Below are 24561 nucleotides of genomic sequence, written 5' to 3' on the forward strand. Positions count from 1 at the left end.
AGTTAAAAACAGATCCAGTGAGTCCTACACAGTGCCTTCCTTGTGGTAGTATAATATATTCATTTCTTACAGTCACCAAATACTGTGTTCAGGACTTTTCTACTATTTTGCCATAAAATTAGTTAATTAAAGCTGTATACAAGAGAGAATTAGTGAATCAGGTTTTCAGTGGTCCATCAGTGGGTGTCCTGGAAAGTGACATTTGTGCAAGGTGTTCCACCAAAGCTTTCCAAGGATTGGCTTAACTTCTAATTCAGTACTTGAAAAAGAGCCTCATTATCTCCCCTGATAGTTGGTACATTTCTTAAGGTCTGGGACTCGTCTTACATATTCTGTATCTCCAACATATAGCCAAATGCCTGGCACTAGTCCTCAAACTTTTGTTGTTTTGTAAAACAGAACAAAAGAAAGCAACAACAGCAAGATAATGTTCTGGATTTTCAGACTTGTTATTGAAACGAGTTCTATGCAGCTAATGAAAGGCAAAAAATGGACGGAACTGTGGGTAACTTGGATAAACGTTACACTCCATTCAATGCTTTTACATGTGTCTGCTGCAGTCTGGACATGGAGTTGGTCCCAGGCACAAGCAAATTGTGTTCCAATCATGTACACTTGTAGTTTGCTTTGTGCTGTGAAGATCTATTTATAGTCTTGATAGGGTGGCAAAATAAAAATTTACTTGGTCTTCTTTCCCAAGGGTGATTATAAACCAAACTGAAGTATCTCTGAAGTTCAGGAAAGTTCACTCAAGTTTTCCTTTGTTGCCTTTGTTGCCTTTGTTGTACTTCCTATTCCTTTCTGACCTTCCTGAGTTCACCAGGGTTTGATTTCAAGTAGATTCAGTGATGTAACAAGACAGTCTTTATTCTAATTTCCAGCTGGATAAGTCAGAGAGTGTGGTGCAGTTTGGTGTGATTTACAATGTGAAATCTGCCTCAAAGAGGATCGTAAAGGTGGAGTTGTCAGATGATTGATTCAGAATTAAGCTGGGGTTGCATGTTTTGTAACTTTTGGGTTTCTAGTAAAAAATAAGTTTCTCTTCCCCATTTTTACAAACTGAATGAAAAGTCTGTTATTTCTCTGTGGTTTCCTGACTGCCACAATCGCAACAGACTTCCTTCTGCTTGGCTTTCTCCACTTAACGCTGACATTTTGAGCTTTAGCTATAATTATCTGACTGACTTGGAAAGCAATCTCAAGTAATCTCAATGTGGGTAATGTGTTTGTGTCGATGTGTGTATGTATATGTGCACATGTGTATAAATCAATGGACATTCTGAGCAGATAGGGATTATACTCTAGTATTCTGTTTTCACTATCTAAATCCCGCTTGGGACAACAGGGACAACCTCACGAATTTGAAAAGCATGGATCACCACCATGATCTGGACAAGTTTGGGTTATTTGATATTTTATTTAAACAACAGGAGGGTATCTGTTTGGCTAGGGAATCAGAGCTACTTAGAATGGTGAATCATTTTGACTCAACTCATATTGACTTAATGATGTTTTTCTGTTTATTTTTATAATCGAGTGAAAACGGACTGTTCACAACAAACATAGCTTGTCTCCCATCATCCGTCCCAATTCTAATTTCTAATTCCCTTTGCTGTAATGAGTTCCAAGAAGATCTGTATGAGCCCATCCTGACCTTTTTTTATTTATTTATTTTAATATAAGGATGACAGGATACTGGTTTGTGAACAGTATCTTTACAGTCTGATGTCTAACTTGGAATCCAAAAAGGTCCATAAATTTGAGTCTAAGTAAAATGATAGACTTGCAAACTAGTAATTTATGAACCGGGTCATCACAGGCTTATAAAACTATGTATAGATGTGTGTAAATGTGTATATAGGTCCTTTTTTTCTTCTAAATGATTGGTAAATTACATACAGGCCTTATTTAAGCTCCTCAAGGAATTGCTACTTGTCTTTGTATAAGCATGGCCACCCAGCAGTCTTCCTCAGGAGCAGCAGTAATGGGATCCATTCAAGGATTGCCTAGGATATCAATATGCAGGCTTTGCCTAGCTACCAATACAAATTTAAATTCCAGAGCGTTTGAGGTTATGGGGATAAATAATGTATTTCTCCACTGAGAATACATTAGTTTCATTTCTTGCTTTGAAGTGAACTGTGGTAAATTTTTTTCTGTAGTGGCAGGTACTTCTTAAAAATGGGTTCCATATTTCCTGCTGAGTCCCTGTGAATATTGTAAGAATCCCAAGGCTACAAGCAAGAGCAAGGGATCTTTCTTGAATGTCAAACACTATTAGGTGCTTTACATTTTGTTGTCTGTGCAAGTCCCCAAAACAGTTCTGTGAAATAATAAGACTTCTTACTGATATAGACGCTGAAGATCAAGGTACTAAGTCACCTACCTGAAGCCACAAAGGTAATTGAAGGAGTGAAATCTGCATCCAAGTCTGATTTACCAGCTTGGTTTTTTATACTGCACTGTGCTGTGTCTGCAGGTCTCTTGCTGGGGTTGGGGCAGAGGGGATGTCTCCAAATCTCAGTATAAAGAAGTGAGGTATGACAAAGAGCCTGTTTAAGGGCGATGGTTAGTCATAATTTAGGGTGACTGGAAGAAGTGGTGCTTCTCTTCCTTTTGGGGGGCATTTTTTTAAATTTTAGCAATGTGTTCTAATGCTAAGCCCTTAAACAACCTGCATTAATTATATTTTTTAATATAATGAAAGAAAATGCCATGTGTATGGAGTGCTTTTCTTACTTAAATTTAAGGGAAGCTCTAGCATCCAGGTTGAAACTAAGCAGAATCCTTGACAGGAACTTTTTGTTTCTTATGCCCAGAGGGCTGGTTTTGTGATAAATCAATAAAGAAGTAAATAAGCATACATGATATGTTGCAAACCATAAGACATATTCTAGTAACAAACTACAATTGATCATGTGATTTTCTCTTTCCTTCTTTTACCTCTGGGAGACATTTTGGTTTTGTATGGTGCGCTTCTCACAGAAAAGTAGTTGTTCTCTCCCTTACTTTTTTATACACACACACACACACACACACACACACACACACTTTCATTCTTGACTTCATTTTTAAAAGACATTGAGTGTGGAGAGCAAAGCAGCATAAGTGGAAGGCTGATGAGGGGAATGAGAAGGGACAGAATCAGGTCGGGAACCTGGATATCATAAACTTAATAGGCATGATTGTCGAATAAAACATTGGTAGGTTTTTAAATTACTATTATAGGGTATAAAAATTCATACAAATATAAAGTGAGATATTTACAATGGGCATTTAAATAACATATTCTTCTTTCCGATAATAAATTAACACGTTTGTTTGGAAAACATATCTGCAAAGAAGAAAATAGAAATCACATAATCCCACTACGCTGGGACAATACTCTCAATTGTGTTAAGACTGCGATGTATTTTGAAGTTTTACCACATCGAAGGGCAAAAAATGACTAAGAATCCCTATCTATTTTAGGCCTTGTCCTTTGAATGTTTGTAGAAAAACGAGGTGATAAAAGAACGCTGCCCCCCGTCCCAAGTAGTTTTAGATTGCAACACTGAAGTTGGATGTTTTAGCAGTTTGTATTTTATTCTGGTTCATTTTTGAGGGTATGCACTGACAAAAGTAAAGGTGTTTAGGATACTGATCCCAGTTCTGGCTCTGGGTCCAGAACCACTGTTCTTTGATTCACCTGCTTCTCTTATGCTTTGAAGAGACTGGAAACCTCGTGCCAGGCTGAAATGTTTAATTTGTAATTAATGACATTTACTTCCTTATAAAAAATGTAATTTATAGAAAAGCATGTTAGAAAGGAAGAAAATCTATCAATGGGCATTTAAACACATTTACTGTACAAATATATTTGATTTTAAATTCACAAGATTTTTAGTACTACAAAAATTCCTACTGCTAATTATTTTACATTTGACCATTTTTCTCTAACTTTAATATTGTACAAAATTCCATGTCAACTGGTGTTCTTGTGCACCATTAACTTATATGACATGCATTTTAAAGCCCAAATTAAAAAAAATAAAGTATTTTGTTGCAGAGCAACATTTTATTCCCCCATTTCCAGTGGCTTTCTTGAAACTTAGTTTTTTATTAATTTTTTGCTTTGTTATATTTTTGTATAAGCAGTTCAATCATAAGATTTGAATATCAAATGATATTAAAAATGGCCAATTAGAAATCATATTTCCACCTTTATCCTGGTCTTAGTTTTATTTGCTCATTTATGCCCTATAGGTAATTTCACATCTATTAGTTTCTTTTTACGATTTTTGTTTATTAATAAACAAAAACAAATGCAGTCTATATGTATATACACTATATTTTTGTTATTGATAAGCAACTATAAATACAGTATATATAAATATATACAGTATATACAAAAATACTTATGAAGGTTTAAAGTAGGTATTTTTTACAAGAATAGCATACTGAAGGTAGCACTATATATATATATTACATATTATAAAATAGATATAAATGTGTGTATATATATACTTGCTTTTTCCACTTACTAATATATTCTGGAGATCTTTCTATAAGTTCATGCATTCTATTTTCATAGCTGCTGGTAAACACTTGGGATGGAGCTATATATATATGTGTGTGTATGTGTGTGTGTGTGTGTGTTTCATATATACATAATTTTTTAGTGGGTATGACAAAGTACACTACAAAGACTAAGCTGGTACAGAGGCAATTTTGTTGTGCAGTGTTATATGTAAAATACATTTCCAGAAGTCAGATTACTGAGTCAAGAGTAAATACATTTGTAATAAAGTAGATGCTGATAAATGGCCCTCTGTGGTAAGCAGAATAATGGCCCCTCAAAGATGTCCATATCCTGGGAAAATTCCATCACAATGTATACATATATCAAATCATCACGTTGTACACTTCAGGTATTTTACAATGTATTTGTCAATTGTATCTCAATAAAGCTGAAAAAAAAATGAAGAAAAATCTGTATCCTAATCCTTGGTTATCTTTTAGTATGTTATCTTTTACACATCAAAAGACACTTTGAAGATGTGATTAAGTTCAGGATCTTGAGATGGAGAAATTATCTTGAATTATCTTGACCTAATACAATCACGTTTTCTTAAAATTGAAAGAGTGGTTTGTGAAAGAGATATAAGATGACAATTTGACTTGCCATTGTTGTCTTTGAAGATGGAAGACTCAGGTCACGAGCCAAAGAATGTAGACAGCCACAGAAGCTGGCCCTTAGCTGACAGTCACAAGAAACTGTATTTTGCCAGCAACATAAATCAGAAAATGGTGACTTTCTCCCCTGAAGTCTCCAATAAGGAACATAGTCTTGCTGACAAACTGATTTTAGCTCCACGAGACCTGTGTGAGACATCCGATCTACAGAACTATAAAAAATAAATTTGTGTTAAGCCTCAAACATCGTGGTCATTTGTTACAGTGGCAACAGAAAACTAATACATCCTGTACAGGGTTTGGACCATTTTGCACTCCCGTCAGGAACTGATGAGATTGTTTTCTCAAATCTTCACAAATAGAATGTGTTGCCAGACTTTGAAATCTTTGCCAATCTGAAAGGTAATAAAGAGCACCTCAGTGCAATTTTAATTAGCATTTCTCTTACTACGAATGAGGTTGAGCTTCTTTACATTTATGTTTATTTGCATTAACTAAATGTTTGTTCATATTTTTGCCCATTTTTCTATTGGGTTGTTGGTATTTATTTAATCAAGTTCTAAGTGTTCTTTATATATTCAGAAGATGAGGACTTTACATGTGATAGGAATTGCAACTATTTCCCCTAGATCATTCCTTTTCCATATGGATGTAAATGTAATCAGTGACCTCTTTATTATTTTCTTTAGTTTCTATGTACTTTTCATTAGATTGTTGTAGGTCTCTAGGTAACGCATGCAAAAATGCCACCAAGAGAACACATTTTTGAGGGTAGAAATAAAAAGAAGAAAAAGAATTATTGAATAAACTTGTTTTTTTTCACTTTCTTGCCTTCGGTTTGAATCATTCTTCTCATGGCTCTTTTCTTAAGTCCATGAGTAGCTCCCAGTTCTACAGTGGCTACCACAAGAGGTTAAAAAAGACTGTGCATTATAATACCAGGGTTGCGGCAAGTATAGCATTTCGCAACAGAGACTTCAATTAAAAGTTGCATTTGTAGACTGAAAACTGTCCGAGAACCCAACACTTGGTGTTTCATATCAGCAGAGGCTGATTATTATTCGCAGTGAAATGCTGACAGGCCTTTCTCTGCAGTGACACCAGCCAGCTCAAGTTATAATTACTCTTGTTACATCATCGCCTCCTCTGCTTATATGCACAGCAAGTAAGCTCTTGCCTTGGGAGACAGATTTGTGTTAATAGCCACAGAGTTGTTCCTTTTTAATTTGAAACAGGTTTACTGATAGCTAGGAGTGGGGGAGGGAAGAAAAACTATTATAATTTGAGTATCATGAGGAGAACAATAAACACTTAAATGATGAGGAAGTGATCATCATCCAGTCTGAAATAGAAGATCACGGTTTAAGCCAGGCATTTCTGACAAGGATATCAGTACTAGGTTCATTAACTGCCCTTCCTGCTTTCACAATGTTTTAAATGTGGCAATTTACATTAAAATGGATTTAGTGACACCATCTTCTCATTACTGTCAGTTTACATTTGGGTCTGTAAACTATAATTGTAAATAAAATATGCTTTTCATTACATTGTCTATTTAGTTGAAAATGGTAGGAAATTAGAGCCATAATCATGATCTAAATTATTAATACAGTGATATTTTTCAGGTGCCATAGGTAGATACTCCACTGTGCATAACGAATGTGCATGCAGTGGTTCAATTAGGCCTAGATCTCTGTGCTTTGCCTCATCTTCCCTCTTTATCTTATTTTGTTTTTGCTTCTCCACCTCTTCACAGTGGCACATAGTAAAAGTGGGTTTCTCAAGCAGTCAGCCTGTGATGATCGATGCCATTATTTTAATTTCATTTCTCTTACTAAGCAATAAATAGCACCCTTATTCCCTGTCCATGTTCTAAATTTGTTGAGAAGACAGACTGCTTGGGAGATCAAACTATCAGCTTTATTATAAACAGAAATTAAGTTGAAGGACATAGCTTAGTCTGTTGTGGGCCAAATGGACTAGAATTTGGAAGATTCTTAGTCTGTCTTGGTTCATACTGAAAAGGGCAGGCTTTCCCCCCTGTAGTGGGCTGAATAATGGCCATCAACGATATTAGGTCCTAACTCCTGGCACCTGTGAAGGTTAACAGGTAAAGTTTTATGCAGATGTGATTAAGTTAAGGATCTTGAGATGAGGAGATTTTCCTGGCTATCAAAATGGGCCTTACATGCTGTTAGAAGTATCCTTATAAGAGGCAGAGAGAGATAAGACAGATAGAAGAGAAGACAATATGAACAGAAAGGGAGAGATTGGAGTGAAGCAAGGAGCAGATTCTACCTTATAGCTTCTTGAGGGAGTGTGGTCCTGCTAGCATCTTGCACTTGGCCCAGTGAAACTGAATTTGGACTTCTGAACTCCAGAACTGTGAGAGTATACATTTCTGTTGTTTTTAACCACGAAATTTCAGGTGATTTGATATAGCAGTCTCAGGAAACTAATACGCTCCCAACGCTCTCTGGCAGATAGCCCCTGGAGGAGCTGAGGATAAAGGCTATAAAGCGGGGGAAGGGCTAAGAGGGTCATTTATACACAGTTTGTGCTCACCAATCAGGCGAGTCACTCTTTTTGTGGGACAGAGCGATTAAAAAAATAGGGAGGGGCCAGAGATGTGTTTAGGATAAGTCCCACTTCACAGAAACCCCCTTCTTTCCTTTAATTTATGGACATCCCTAAATTCTAACAATTTAATGCTAAAATAACTTTTAGAATTTAAATATTATGGTTATTATTAAATATGAACAAAAGTTGAAACTAACTTCTGTATCAGAGATTTGAAGGTCAAGTCTGACCCTGTATGTTAGTACAAGAACAAAGATTAACCATAAAGTTGAAATTTTACTTGTCTCTCCTCCTCACAAACGGCTTCGTATTGCATGTGGACAGCATGGCAGGGGAAGTTATCAGTTGTCTTGTTTAAAGAAAGAAGTAAAATGATATCGATATTATCAAATCTGCTCATTTTCACCCTGTAAAATGGTACTATTTACTTATAAATGTCCAAGTTTGTTCTACTTTAAAATAGTTTCTCTAAACATTGAATAATTACATGGAGAAATTACTATGTTTATCTATTTGACTCTCTTCTTTTAAAATGTTCTACTCTGGTTTAAAAAACTGACAAACCAGGGAAAAGTTTGTCAAAACTCCAAAGAAACATACAACACAAAAGCATCACCTATTGACCTTGCCTTAAAGGAACATGACTCATGCAGCATAACCATTTGTTCACTGTTAGTATCTTCCCTTTCATATCGTTTTCCAAATATCATGTGCTAAATATTTCCCATGACAGGTCTAAATAAATTAATATTTATTGACTGCAAACCATGCACAAAACATTATTCAATGAACAAATCAAAGACCTCTACCATGCTAGACTTACTCTCTTATGGCTGGAGTATCCTCTGGAGAATTTGATTTAACTGAGTTGGAGGAATATCTTTGCCTAACTTGGACACATGTAATCAATGAATAACATCGAAGCTTAGGCATGATATAAAAACACATAAGTAATGGAGAATCATCATGTTCTTTCTTGCAAATGCAAACTAAATGCTGGACAAAATAATCGAATACTTGCAAACTAAATGTTAGAAAAAACAATAGGCCATTCCCTTTCACTGAAGGAGAGGTAATAAAAGACAATGATGTTCTACTGAAAAACCCTTCACGTTTATTCCTTAGCTCTCTAAAGCAGGTGCTCTAGGCCTAAAAGAAACTGGGATAGACCAGAGAATAGGATTTTATTAAAATAGAAATATATTCCTCCTTTCTATTTCTTTTCATTTTATATTTTGTACAAATCTTTGGGAGCTCTAAGTTTTTCTTTCTTTTGCGTTTGATTTTGTTTTGCTTTGTTTTCCAGCCAACAAGTGTTTGTATTTTAGAACATTCAACTATGCAAATTTTATTTATATTTGATTACATCATGCATATTTTATTTATATTTAGCATATTTATGTTCCTATTAATTATTCTATCTTGATATCTCTTACTTCCACAAAAATATTTTAAGTTCCTTTGTGTGGTTTTATTATAACACATTATTCTCATATGTCCTTAGCATAGTGCTATTGAGTAGGCATTTAATAAAATTTCTCAATTGGTATGAATAGTAAGAGAAAGTGAGATGGCTAGAAAGGAGAGAGATATATAATAAAGCAGTCATGGCCAGTAGAATTTAAGGGGTCAAACAGAATCTGTGTTGTTTAATCATTGTTTTTAAAAAGTTAGACTCTCTCCTTTCACTGTTCACTGTGATATCACTTGCAAATTTGAAATGTGAATGTTTTTACAAAAAAAAAAAAATGAATTGGGACAATCGTTCATGATATGTGACTGCTACTGAGGAGGAAATAATTTCATTTAGTCAACAGATTATACTATATGATTCTAAAAGTTAAAAACTCAACTAGCAAAAAAAAAGTCTCACTGTTTTACTCCTCTGAGCAGTTATCATTACTCTTTTATAGACCTTTAATGCCATAATCATCTTTGAATTACTTGATTCCTTTTTCTTTCAAATGTACATTTGACCTCTTTTCAAGTGGATACTGCCAGCTTACTCTTTTAAAGTTTATTTACTTGTGGGTAAACAAATAAACTCTTTTCCAGTGGATCACTAAGCAATTCTTGGAAGTAAGGTTGATGGATGAGTTACAGGTCTTAGATATACTCAGATATTTAAAAAAAGGCTGTCATTTTCACATGTTAGGACTGGCAGGTGAGCAATCTCCTCCTTGCCTTCCATAATCCAGTTCTTAATAAAAGTCTGATGTAACTGGAATAGTTCTAACAAAGAGTATTTTAGGAAGGTACGGAGAACACTGTAAAACATTTTTGAAGGATTTATAGAAAACCTAGATAAATGAATTGCTTTACCATATTAATGGAAATATTTATTTTTAAAAAGATGTCTATTCTTCATAAATACACATATAATTTCTTATTCTTGTTACATGTTTTCTTCTATTAAAGAGAAAAAACTCTGATTTTCTGGAGTTTGATGTAAGTACAAAATCCCCTAAATAGTTAAGGAAATTCTAAAGACAACTATTATGAAAGAAATTTGCTTATCCAATATCAAGATATTAAGAAGCGATAGTAATTAAGACATTCTGGCATTTGTTCAGAAATAGGCAAATAGACCAGTGGAATTGAGAATTCAGAAACAGTCCAATTCATGTGGAGGAATTTACTGTGTAACAGCTATAGCATTGCAAATCAGCAGGGAATAGAGGGCCTTTCAGCAAATGGTACTAGAACAACTGGTTATCCATCTGAAAGTGGGAGTACCCTCAGTTTATGCAATTGTGATAACTGTTTTTATTTGCAAATTATATGATCATGAATGAAGGTAAATATCTTTGTATTTACTTCATTAACAATTAATTTTTTTTATGCTATGAAGACCCTGTTCATATTTTCTTGCCATTTCCCCATGGGGTCATTTCTCTCTTTTTTTAATGTATTATAGAAACTTTTTGGAAATTTAGAAAGTTAACTCTTTGTCATAAAGGTTGCAAGTGTTTCTTCTGTATTTGTCACTTAACTTACAGTAATTTTTTTATTATACAATATTTTAAATTTTTTCCTAGTCAGACATCCCTTATGACTTCTGGGTTTTGTATCCCATAAGAAACAAAGTATTTCCTACTCTCATTACAAATAAAATTTCCCACTTGTTCTTCTTGATTTCATTGTTTGTCTTTGAATTATTGGTACATTTGAACCTTATTTAGTGTGAGGAAGGAATGTACTTCTATTTTATTTCAGAAATTTTCTAATAGTTTTTACATATTTCTTTTTCCAGGTTGCTTTCCAATTTAGTTTTACTCTGCTGAATATACTACCACACACTCCAAAAATATTTGGGATTTTGATTGGCCTTGTGTTAAATCATGGAAAAATTTAAAGAGATGAGTAATTTTTTATGTGTACTTGAACTGAATTAAGCATTCTGATTACTAAAAATTGTACCCCAGTAGATGAACACCTTAGTTGTGCTAGTGAGAAATAGCATTAGGTCTTCTGAGTTGAGAATAAATGACATTTCTACACTCTTAGTTTTAAAAAGTTTAACAAGGAATGTACTTTTGGATTTTCAACTGATTTCTCTGACCTAAGATGCTCTTTTGAGTTTGTGGTAAAGAGCAGGAAGAAGTGAAGCAGGAAAGGAGGAAATGGGTGTGAGTCATACATTTTTATATTTGAGTCAATCTTGAATTCCTTTCTGCTATTTTTATATGGTTAAGGAAGTCTCACAATAACTTTGCAGAATATTAATCTCATAATTTTCATGCTTGACTATTATTTATTAATTTTTGTTCTTTATTTTGTTAGTCCCGAAATATCCTGCGGAAAAAATATTTTTTTCCCCGAAGCCAACAAATCGTCTTTGTTATCTGTGTTTTTTGGACCATTCTGCAAAGGGTTCTACTTTTGTTCTTCCTGATTCCAAGGACTTGAAGGTGTTTCAGTCCTTTCAACATCTACTTTGTTTGCTAGAGTTCAAAAATTAAGTTTTCACTCCTTGGTAGCGGTGTATTATCATTGAGGTCACGCAACTCAGGTGAGTGGCAGGCAGAGGACACAGAGAGCTCGGTTCCTTTCTCTTCTTTATGGCCATCTTGAAAGTATAAATCACATTCCTCTTTCCACTTTCTCATCTCCTACTCGTTCCTCAACCCACTGCAATTTGGGCATCAATCAAACACTCCTTAAGACTGCTCTCTTTTCTATTTTTAGTTTTTCAGACCATTCTGTTCTTGACTATACATTCCGCAGGAGCAGGAATGTTTGTCTTGTTCTCTGCTATATTCCAGTGCCCAGACTTCTAATAGTATTTCCTGTGGGAAGGTATGAGCACACCCTTATGAAACACTGCTCTTAGGCCTCACTGACACAGTCCTCAGTTTTCTTTCTCCTCATTCTCTTTCAGACTCTTCTTCCTTCACCCATCCCTTAGAAGTCAAGGTTCCCCAAGTTTCAGTTCTAAGTCTACTTTCTGTCCTCTATACATTTTCCTTCAGTCGTTGCATCTATGCCCAGGTTTTTAATTGTGACATATGCATATAATTCCAAACCTTTTATCTATAGTCTTATTCTTTTTTCGAAACTTTGGACTGGTTTTTCTCCAGGTGAGTTTGACAAGCTACCATAACCAGCATCACCTAGAGCATTTGTTTTGAAATAGAGATTTCTTTCTTCTCTTTCCTGAATAAAGATATTTTTGGGTTGAGCCTGGAAATCAGTATTCTCAATAAACTTCACAGATCCTTATTTATTTATTTATTTATTTATTTATTTATTTATTTATTTATTTATTTATTGCTGAATGAGCTTTAGACAGAGAACTGACTAGAAGTGACTCAAGATGATACTGTCAGTAATAGCTAACAGTGGTCCTACAGGTATTCTGAGGTGGAAGAGATTGTTGCAGGGAAAATGTTATGAGGAGTGGGAACTTAATCTGGGCCTCAAAAGATGAATAGGAACCCCAAACTGCTTCCCAAATCTATCAATTTCCCTTCATTTCCAGTGCTAACTTTTAGTTTGAGGCACTGTCACCTCCCAGGTAAACTATGGACATAATGATACTTAGATCAATGTTTATCATCATCAAAAGAGAAGGAGGTAGACTAATCACAATGATGTCTAACATTTTTGAATACTTAAAATATATAAGGCTCTTCTACATGCCTCATAACTAAGATAATAGTCTCTGAACTGATATCCTTTTTTCCACCATTGCTCCCTACAATCCAACTTCTATACGGAAAACAATTTTAAAAATATAAGTCAGGTGATACCTCTCAGGGCTCCCCATTGCATGTAGATTAATTCTTTCACAGTTCACCACTGTACTTAGAATAAAGTTTGAGATTTTTGCCGTATCTTACATTTCTCTCTGACCTCTCTCTCCACTCTCCATCTTGTTGACAACGCAGGCCTTTCTTCCTTAAAATGCACAACATTTATGGCTGCCTTGAGGTCTCGGCCCTTGTTATTCCCTCTGCTTGGGTTCCCTTCCTCTTTGTCACCTCTGGTTTATCTTCCCATTAAGGTCCAACTTAAATTGCCCCCTCTTCAGTACCTTCCTCACTTCTCACGCAGTCTATCACATCTTTGTATTTAATACTCTCAAAAATTGTCTTCTTTACTCATTTACTTACTTATGTGTTGGTTTCCCCCATTCCACTAGGACTGTGTCTCTTTTCCATTGCTATCTCCCTTACTGCTTCTATATACTTATCCATAGTAGACACTCATTGGATGTTTGTTGAATACGTAAATGAATAGTGGGTAAATGTTCGGACAAGTTAAGATAGCATGTGATAGTCTGGGGTACTGATACATGTGAAGTGCTGAGAACTGTGATTTGGGGGTAGAAACAAAGAATAGATATTGTTCCTTCCCTTGATGGTATACAATCCTCAGGAAGTAAGCATGATATAGAAAATAAATTAGTTCTCCCTCCTTTAAAAGTAAGCAACTTTTAAGGATTCTAAAAGCAAAGGTAGGCGGTGTATATTTAAATAGGGAGGGGGCTGTTAGATCTAAAATTATACCCATCCAAGAAGATAGGCATTCCTAAGAGTGATATGGATTGGTCAATAAGGTAGAAATTCTGCATGACTGCAGAAGTACTTAGAAATCACTGGTTTACATCTTGTTGGAAGCGACCGATTGTGATTTAACCATGGGAAGAGAGACCCACACACATTTATAGATTAGGAACATATGGGTCTCATTTTAGGGCTAGTGAGACTAAAGAGTTAATTGTGTATACACGTCAGTCATCATCAGTCAATCAGGCAACTAATATCTTTAGGGGTCATGAATCTAACAGAACTGAAGTTGACAAGCAAGCTGACAGTCCAAGGCCTGCTACCTAGATAACAGGTTATGTGAACCAAGCCATTACTGGCTGGGGCAGATGGCACAGAGGAAGCTTAGCTCTTGGGTATTCCTGACTCTACAGCTACAGCAATCTTCTGGAAAGCAATGAAGGCAACCTCTCATGCACTTGTTATTTCTGTTAGCAACTGCCAGTCCATTTCACACAGGATCAGAGTGTAAATGGGATCACATATGCTGAAGCCAAAAGGGAACCTGGGGCTTACCTAAACCAACCCCATATTTAACCTATGTAGATACTGAACCCTAGAGTTAGCAGCACAGTTGTGATCAGAACCCACATTTGTGACTCATAATTCAATCTTTGGTTTACTATATAGTGTGTCATTTTAAAGTTAAGCATCTGACAACAAAAATTGATGTCTGTTCTCTAAATGATGATACTGAGAGATCTAATTTTGCCAACTAAAATGAATACAGCAATCAGTATCTTAGCATACAACTTAATGGAGTGGATCTTTTAAAAGTTTTATCCTGGGAAATATAAATGTAAATGAAAATCATTTAAACAATTTTTGAGAACATTCTTTCAAAAGTGGATAATAGAGAAGTAACTAAAATTAAAAAAAAAATTAAAGTAATGCCATTAAAAATATAAAGATAAATTAGTTTTTATATCATTGTTTCTTGACCAAGGGTCTAGTTCAGAATCACCTGGAAAGTTTTAAAAAGCATACATCATGCCTGATCCTCACTACAGACTACTGAATCAGAATCTCCAGCTCGGACATGGTGTACATATGCTTTGAAAAAATAAATATCTCCATATGATTTCAGTATACAATTTATATCAACAACGTGGAAAAATCCTACTCTTTTACAAACACCGGATAGAAAAATAAAAATTACAACATCCACAGTTTAGATAAGTATCAAAACCCCTCTTTTCTACCAGATGTTCCAGTACTCCAAACATCTTATAGTCATATAGCATAAATAGCCTGCATTGTGTTCAGATGCAGATATGTAAAGCAGTTATAGCTCATTGATCAGTTTGGATGGGAAATAGTGAGAACAGAGAATACAAAAAACTCCATGGAAAATTCTAAAACCTCATTTCAGTTAAGATTTCCCAGTACTTCTCACCCATTGAACCCTTTGCCAAAGGTTTTTCCAAGGAGCCATGCTGGCTGCTTTGAGGCCTACGTCCTTGGCCTTCATTCAGCACAGATAAGGTGAAGAGTGAGGTCAAAATAGTGCAGCAAGAGAGAGAAAGAAAAAGAACCACGGGTCCAAAAATTCACAAAGTCAATAATGAATCCTTAAAGATGCCAGAGTTGCCTAGAATGAGAAAAACTGACCCTCAGAAAATTGAAATGGCAGCTAAAAAGGTGGTGAATAGTACCCGCTCGCATTGTTGGTAAGGGCAATAGTTCAAAATTTCTTTTTATACTGAGTTTAAGACTAGCATACACATAAGAAAAATTGTCATTTAAGAATAGGGCAGATTATTAAGAGGATCTCTGTGTTGTTGCTGTTATTGTTGTTGTTGTTGTTGTTTTAATATTTTTAATGGAAACCTAAGCATTCCTCAAAAGAAGAACTGCTTCCATTACAGGTCAAGGTAAGAGTAAGCCAACGACCAACTCAAAGTCGGAGCTGGGAGTTACAATTTATAAGGGTTACTAATTTGGAAAATTAAACTGAAGCCTCCAGCATCACCTTTTCTCTACTTTGTCCTCTGCCTTAATGTTTTATTTACAGGGATAAAGTTCTCTTGCTTAGGACAAGAGAACAAAAAGAGAGAAAACACAACTACCTCATAACATACTTGCTTTTATATCACAGTTTGGTTTCCTGGCAGCTATCAACACCTTTCGCTCCAGCATAGCATTGTAACTCCAGGAGTAATCCAACCCAGCCAGGACATTTGTTCCTGGATGGAATGTCCTCCTATTGGCAAGAATGCGGTGAGAGTCCACTATTTTTTGTTTGGTTTCTCTTTTAACAGCCTCATCTTTCAATGACATCATTCACAGGTCTGAGATATGACTGCACTTCCCCAGCTGCCTGATAGTGAAGCAAAGGTTATCTTCTATCCCACAGCAGTGTTGTCATCAAAGAGCTATATTTCATAGATGTGACAACTTAATTAATAAAATTTTCTCCAAGTGTGCGAAAAGGCCAAAGCAACCTTTACAACGGGGAACCAATGAAGCAGCAGGATTCAAATAGTGTCCCTAACAGATAACCGGTTTGGCTGCCTCTGATATCATCCCGCCCTTCAACAAAGACAGACTGTTTTGTGTTCAATTTTATCTTTGTTTTGTTTTTGGGGACTCAAAATAAAACAGAATCCCACATACACTGAATGGATGGGCAGAATACAGGTGTCCACCAGCCACTTATGAATAGTCTCTGTCTTCATAATGACTTGGATTTCACAGAGACTTAAAAAGTAATTTGATAGAATCTTAAAGAGAATTATTGTGAGAGTTTTAACAATTACAAAGAAACGGGTCGAAAAGCATTCATAAACCTTCATGAAAATATTCTTTTGTGCACCATGGTATTTCTATTAGTTTGGCATGAAGTTAATTATTGATTGGAGTAAGTGGCTAAAGTCAAGTTTTTCATTTGCTGAGAAAAAGCCATTTGTCTCTCAAGCAATGACAGTGATTGCTTAAGTTCTGTATAAAACTGTACTTTAACTAGAAGCAAGGTGTCTAAGTGGCTCAAAATAAACAGGAAGAAAGTGTTTCAGCAGGTAGAAAATACTGATTGCCATTTCCTTGGTCCATTTCAGCAAATATTTACTGCATGGGAAGAAAACAGCTCTATTCTTCAGCACTCTCAAAATCCCTTTGTAAACTAAAAACAAAACAAAAACTGCAACACATTCCAAAGCGGTTTTCTCCTATATCACCATGACAAACGAGCTCTTACATAATATAAACATATAAACAGACAGGAGTTTCTCCTGAATGTGACAGTGTGACAAAGTAGAAGTGAAAAAGGGGCCATTTCAAAGGAAGTCTCTTTGAGATGCTTATATGGGAGAGGTGAGGAGGAAGGAAGTTGTCTTCTATTTCACAAGGCAATTTGTTGACACTTGGTGGTATGGGCTAGTTATCGAAGATGGCTCTCCTTCCAGCCTTCATTCTGTTGACTCTCTTGTTCATGTTTGTTCTATGAAGGCATCTTTAGCCTGGAGTTTCTCCATATTTCATGTGAGACGTCTACCTGGAAGACCTGAAACAGTACCTCTGCTTCAGAAAGGAGGGGAAAGAAAATTTTTAAAAATCTCTGGCATTTGTTTAGCTTCAACCTCTTAATCTTCCAGATTTTTCCAATATGTATTTTCCAGGTTTCCCAGTTCCTACTGCTCTTTTGCCCCATTTTATTTCATCTGAGGAAGAAGCTTACTTAATACAATGCAAAGAATACTGGTTTCGGAGTTTGATACCTTCTCTGATTTCTAGATGTGGGACCTTGAAAAAAATCAGGTAACTGGAAGCCTCAGTTTCAACAACTGTGAAATGGAGATGAGAATAATGATGTTGTTTTGATGACAGGTTAATTTGGGAAGAGGCCCTCACAGTGCTTGACAGATAGAATAGCAATGCATGTCATTGCCTTTCTCGTTCCTGGAATTCTCCAACTCTAGTTTTCTGCATCACTCCTTGAATAATGTCCATTTTGGGGGAGATGAATATTTTTTGGTCAGGTGGTTAGAGGGGAAAGAGAGCTCTTTTGAGATTTCGGTACATGTTTCCTTCCAAGATCTGAATATCTGAGTGGCAGTTGGTATTACATGAGAAGGTTCTCACATTGTCTAGATTTGTATTTTAAACTGAATGGAAATTAAGAAGAACCAGTCTCTAGCAAATAGTCACTTACAGAAATGTAGTGTTTGAGATGGTTTACATCTCTTTTTGGAGATGGATTACATCTTGACTTAGCTCATGCCTCAGTTTTAGCAATACTCTCTTTTGCTCTTTGGGCCCAAATGGCCAAATGAACTGTCCATCCTTCACGGGAAAAAATCAGTGCTACGGTTCATCATTCCAGGCTCAGGGGTGAATCGGTGTTGCTGCTACTGTTCCGTATAGAGTCCTTTATCATTTTTCCTTTCCTCTTGGCTAAACGCCCAGGCATTAGAAAGTGTAATATTCGACCACGGTTATCCATTAGAATTACCTGGGTAGCTTTTAAAACACTTCAATAGCTTGGCTCCTCCATGAACAACGGAATCAGAAACTCTTGAGGTTGGACCTGGGCATAGGTATTTTTAATAGTTCTTCAGGTGACACCATCATGCCTCTAGGGTTGAGAACCACTGACTGAAAATAGAGACCCTCAGCCCTGCAAGGGTTATTATTTCATAACAACTTCGGTTTAAGGTCTCAACCTAAAGTCAATTTTGGCATGTAAGACATATTTTTGATTTGTCTTAGTGCTTGGTTTCCATTGTCCTGTGCCCCTTAAATTATCTTTTGAATTATTCCAGTAAACCCAACATGATATGTTGTTAACAAACAGCAGTCTAGCAACAATCTAAGGCATACCAAATGCTTACAGAGATGGAGGTTGGTCCTTGGACTGATGAGTCAGGAGGTTTGGGTTGGGCTTCAGAAGCAAAATTCTAAAATAAATAAAAATAAAACGCAAAGAAGCAGCCCCATCTTGGGAAGTGTGTACTCAGGTGTGGAAGAGCTGCATCCAGTCTCGAACTGGCCTCTGGTGTGTACTTTAGTTTCCTTACAGTCTAATTTCCATACAAAACCCCTAGTGATCATTTGAAAATGCAAATTACTTTTCTGTTTAGAACATTCCAGCTTCTCACTACACGCAGAATAAAATCCCAATTCCATTCCACAGACGGCAAAGGTTCCTGCTTACCTCTTTGTCCCCAAATTGTACCTTTCTCTGTATGTCTCACTCTGCTCCAGTCACCCTGGTCGTCTTCTGTTCTTTAGAAACTCAGGCTCGCTCTCAACTCTGAGCATGTGCTCTTGTTCTCCCTGTTCCAAGCGCTCTTTACTCAGACCACAGAGAGGCCTGCCCTGAACCCCTGACCCAAAGCAGCTCCGCTCCCACCACCCTCCATCTCTCTCACAACTCCTTGGTGGCTTTGCTTCATGGCTCTGTCACCTTCTCAAATCATCTTGCTCATTTTGTTCCCTTCTTAGAAGGTGAGATCTGCAACCACAACTTTCACTTGCTCATTGCTGTATCTTCAGCATATGCAAGAGCACCACTTGGCCTACGTGTCTCCCTAGGAAAATAAGAAAAAGTGCCCCGCTTGGCAGACAGACACAGGGCTACAGAGCTGATCCTGGAGATCGATAGCTCTATGAGTCCCTTTGAGTGATTTACAAAAATGTGTTCCTTTTTCTAGGCAGATGCAGGCCTCCATTGAGGTGTACAGGCAGATTATAGGTTGCATTTTAGTCCTTACTAGTTCTGCACAGTGGTAGGAGGTGGCCAAAGTGCCTGAAATACAGTAGGCACTCAGTAACTAGTCATTTACCGAATGAGTTAATGGGGTTGGCTGTGGCAATGTTCATGAAGAGAGCACATTCTCCTGGATCTGAGTATGGCAAAGGAGGCTCAGTCATGTGCTGATAAATGGGTAACAAACCAATCTCCAGAAGAAACAATCACCACCACCCGATATGCAGTATTTGCCAATTTCTGTGATACGAATAATACCACCACAGCTCCTTTCAAGCTTTTAGCATGATGCCAACAGCTCACAAAATTCCTGAAAACTTAATGTTCTCACAAGCTATTAATGTGATGTCAATGGCTCATATAGCTCCCACATACTCAAACAAACCCTACCCCAGTGTTGAACCCTGCGTTTCTTAGATTCTGGGTCAGAGAAAATGACTAATTCTGCGCTTTCTCACGGCAGAGGAAGAGGTTGTTCATATACTGTCCTTGGCATCTTCATGCATGTGAGGACCAGGATATGGCCTGTCTTCCAGGAGACACACGGAGTTCCAAGATTTTTTGAAAATAAAGAGGAGAAAAACAACTAAGGCTGACACCACTAATGTAATTCATTGAATCTTGCTTCCTTTATCCATGAAATAAGCAAACTAAATAGCTTCCATTTCAACTAAAACAGTCTAGTATTCTATATGCTGTATGATAATTAATGTGAAGGGAGGGGAAAACTACAAGGTCTGTGTTTTCTGTGTATAAATGAGTTCGTGCTCTGCATGTAAGCAATATAGCAATCTTTCTAGGCTAGTGAGTAACATACATTTTTTTTTTTCTAGTTGAAATAAAATGGCTTATGTTAAATTTGCCTTGAAACTGTCTATGGCCATGCCACCCTAATCAAGCCTTATCCCGTCTGATCTCGTGAAGCTAAGCAGGGTCAAGCCTGGTTAGTACTTGGATGGGAAACCACCTAGGAAGACGAGGCGCTGTAGGCATAAAAAATAAGGGATTGTAAACTGACAAGGTCCTTGCAATCTCTGAGGTCAACCAAGGGTTGCCTTACCTAGAAAAATTTTTTTAAACTTAAATAAATAATAAATAAATAAATAAATAAATAAATAAATAAATAAAATCTACCCTGAAATTAAAACTGAGGCTTAAAAACTTTTCCAAATGCCAAGGACACTATTAAGTTAATAAGACCTCAACTCTTGTCATATTTTTTCTACTAGAACTTGTACACTGACTTTTCTCTTTACTTGTCCACACACCCCACTTGACATCCTTTGTTTAATTCTGGACTTCAAGCAAAAGTTCAACACGTGCTCAGCAACTCAGATGAAAAGGAAATCCAAACAATCAAGCTGGAGAAGCATAAACCACTGTCATCAGGGGCTCAGCAACAGCTTCAAGAGTTATAATTTCTGTTGTTGAGCTATCATTTTGCTGGGCAAATACTAGTGCTGAAATATATTATTATTACCCCTCTCCCTACTCCAACCACCAGAACAAACATCCAACTTCTCAGAAAAATTTGTGTGTGAGTGGATAAGACAGGAGCCCTTTGCTGAAGCTTTTAGAGAGTGGACACCAAGCTCTCATAGAGTCTGTCATTCTCACATGAGCCACTGAATCATGTTTATATATATCTTGCATATTAAAAAGCATCAGCCCATGTCAATGGTGCTGATATAAAAATATCTTAATAGCCAGTAACTGACTAATGAATACTACTATAATAACAGTTTAATTTGAAGAATTCTGACAGCTGGTTGCTTTGATGAGTGTGGTTTCCAAGGAGTCCTAGTCCCATGCTGAGAACATCTCCAGCCTGCTGATTGATAGCAGCAGTGCAGAACTGTTTAATGTCACCACCTCTCAGCTAAAGTAATAATAAACAGGAATGTTATGGTTTATTTTGCTCTATGAATTGTTCAGGCTCTATATGGTAAGTACCAACTCAATAGGGGATAATAGCTGCCATTCTCCTGGGAGTTGTAACTGAATGTGAGCCTTTTTTTTTTTTTTTTTTTTTTTTTTTTTTTATCAGCAAGGTTTAAATCTTAGAATGAATGTAGAAATTCTTGGTTTTCTGGTGGATTTGTTTTATTCCTTTACATAACTCTTGCTCATCCCATTCTGCTTAGCAAATGTAATTATTCTGGTTAAGATGTAGCTTCCCTATTATTTTTTAACTTTCCAAGATAGGTTAAAGCAGACAGTTAGGACATGAAATATATGGTTCTACAACTATCTTAATTATACTGCATGACTCTGTGTTTGATATGGAATAGCAATGTCTGGGAAGCGAATTTAATCTCTACAGATTTAGGATGATTGCCAAAAAGATTCATTGATTTTTTTTCCAGAAGCACAATCTTTTATTGTATAAATGTCAGAAGCTTCAAATTATTAGGAAATGTGTCAAGAAGCTCAAGGTATAATAACATTCTTTAGAGGGCTTGATTCTGAAGACGGTGCAATGAAAGGTTCAAAAAGAAAACATGTCTTATGTTCTTAGAGAATAAAGCTCTGGGATTCATTTTAATTTGTCATTTTGAACAGGATGAGGCCTCCACTGGGTGCTTTGATGTGAAAGCCTTGGGCATGATATACAGCCATTCCTTGGTCACCCAGAGCTTTACGAGCTCAGATTGTAGAGACTTCAGCCATGCTGGGAAAGAAGATACTGACTTGGGATTTGAGGCTTCAGAGTTGAACTATGAAAAATCATTGGGATTTGTCCTGGTGAAGAGGTCATGAAGAGGGGGTCATTAAAAAAGACAATATTTATATTTTGAGCTGTGTCACCTACCTAGCTCAGGTAGAGCTTTTGTATGCCCTCAAGTGAAGGGCAGTCCTTAGCATCAGATAGTGTATTACCTAGAGTCATTTTTATTTCAGATAATGGAAAACCTATTTAAAGCTGCTTAAATAACAAAGAGAATAGGGTGGTTCACAGATCTAAAAGGTTCAGAAGTTGGATGGGCTTCATGCATGTGGGATTCAGAAATCAATAAGATCATGAGGGTTTGAGCTCCATTTATTATTTTTTTCATTGTGTTAAATTCATTCTCGGGCGAGCTCCTGTCTGTACACACAAATCCTAAGGTTAATCTAAATTTGAATGTCCCTCTTATCAGAGGGTTGAGTCACTGACTGGCTTAGTCATGGAAAAATCATGGATGCCTAAATGGAAATCAGGAGCTATTAGGAAGAGTGCAATGGATGCTGGTGAGACAGGCAACAGCAGAGTTTTCAGAGATGGGCACATTCTTTCTTTTTCTGGAAAAATGAAATTTGCCTCAATGGCTAGAAGGTACAGATCCTATTGCAAACCTTTACATACTGTAATAATGTTTTCAAACTTGACTGAAAACTGCATATCCAGCCTTCACTGCCCAGACAACATAGTCTAACTATTCAGCTTATCACTCGAGGCTTCTTAGTATGAGCTCATCTGAATTTTCCAGATGAGACTTGCACTATTCTTTAGCAGGGACCCCACATTCCAGCTGGGCTGTTCTTATCTCACCTCTATGTCTTTGCTCTTACTCACTCTCCCCTCATCCTTCGTTAGTGTCCTTTTCTATGAGCAGTCACATCTGACTCGGCCCGGAACATTCAATCGCAGAAGGCACAGTATAGTAATTAAGAGTGTAGGCACTTGAGTAATACTGTGTAAGTCAGACTCAGCTCTATTAGCAAGTTATTTAACCTCGCTCGGGCACAATTTCCTTGTATTTAAAATAATATAATGGTACCTAACTCAAATATTGTTGTGCACATTAAATGGGCTAATATATGTAAAAAGCTTAGAACAGTGCCTGGCACTTGGCAAGTATTCAATAAATGTTAGTCACTATTATAATGCTCTATGAAATCACTCTCTCATCATCCCACCACTCTCCCTCCTTTAAACTACTGTAATATTTTGGCCTGGATTCCTCACTGCACACTTAGGCACCTGTTATTTTGTATGGTTAGATAACTTTATACAGGATGAAAGGCTCCTTCCTATTAGTTACTTCTTGTTTCCCTGCACAATACATAATTCAATGCCATAAGCCTACATTATAGTGTCTAGCAAGTATATACTGATGAAATGAAATGTGGCTAACAATATTCCTGTGCATGTTCAAAAAGGATTACAGTTGACCAAAAGCACCATCTAAGAAATCCCACTGGAAATTAACCTCTCCGATCAAATAGTATTGTGTATAATAAACAAAAAATTATGTCTCTAGAGCTAGTGAAAAGTTTATCAATTAGTTATATAATTCAGCTTTTAAAATTCCATTCTTTTCTTAGATAGAAAATATTTTCTAAGGATTACATCGTTTCTCCCCACCCCTTTCAGCATATTCCTTGGTAATTTATTAGGTGCAGGGAAGATGGAGGTGAATAAGACAATCTCAGACCTAACAGAGAAAGTAAACATTAAAAATACAAGTGTGGAAAGAACTGTAAAGGAAAGTGCAAATCCTATGCACTGACATGGGTTTATCAGTTTGAGATACAGCACAGGCTCCTCCCTTTCCTAGAGGTATAGACGAACATTAGGACTACGGTAAACAGAGGAATATGAACACTGTATGTAGGTAACAATAGATATCTGCATAATGCTGCATACCTTCTATAGTACTTTCTTATTTCTCATCTGATGTTCATCATTATGTTATAAAGAAGTACAATTAAAGGTCCTATCAATTACAGGTTGAGTAGACTAAAGTGACATTAAATGCTATTTTCAAGATCAAATACCTAAAGAGGAATGGAGCCGAGAGTGGGTTCTAGAACTTCTGACTCCACATTTAGTAATCTCTATTCTCCACATTGTGCCCCCTCCCTCCTAACTGCTGCTTACGTATATTTCAAGAGAAGAAAAAGGTGAGCATAGTGAATATATTTGTGATAGCAAATGTAGCAATGAATAGCTTTTGGAACTATCCAGTTGAACATAAAAAAGAAAATTTATTGACTTGGCATCTGGCTGTTGCAAATGATATTTATTTACCAAGATCTCTCTTCTGTCCTTTATGAGCTAATCCC

Source organism: Pteropus medius, unplaced genomic scaffold (assembly GCF_902729225.1).
Source record: "Pteropus medius unplaced genomic scaffold, Ma_sr-lr_union100, whole genome shotgun sequence".
Classification (NCBI taxonomy): domain Eukaryota; kingdom Metazoa; phylum Chordata; class Mammalia; order Chiroptera; family Pteropodidae; genus Pteropus; species Pteropus medius.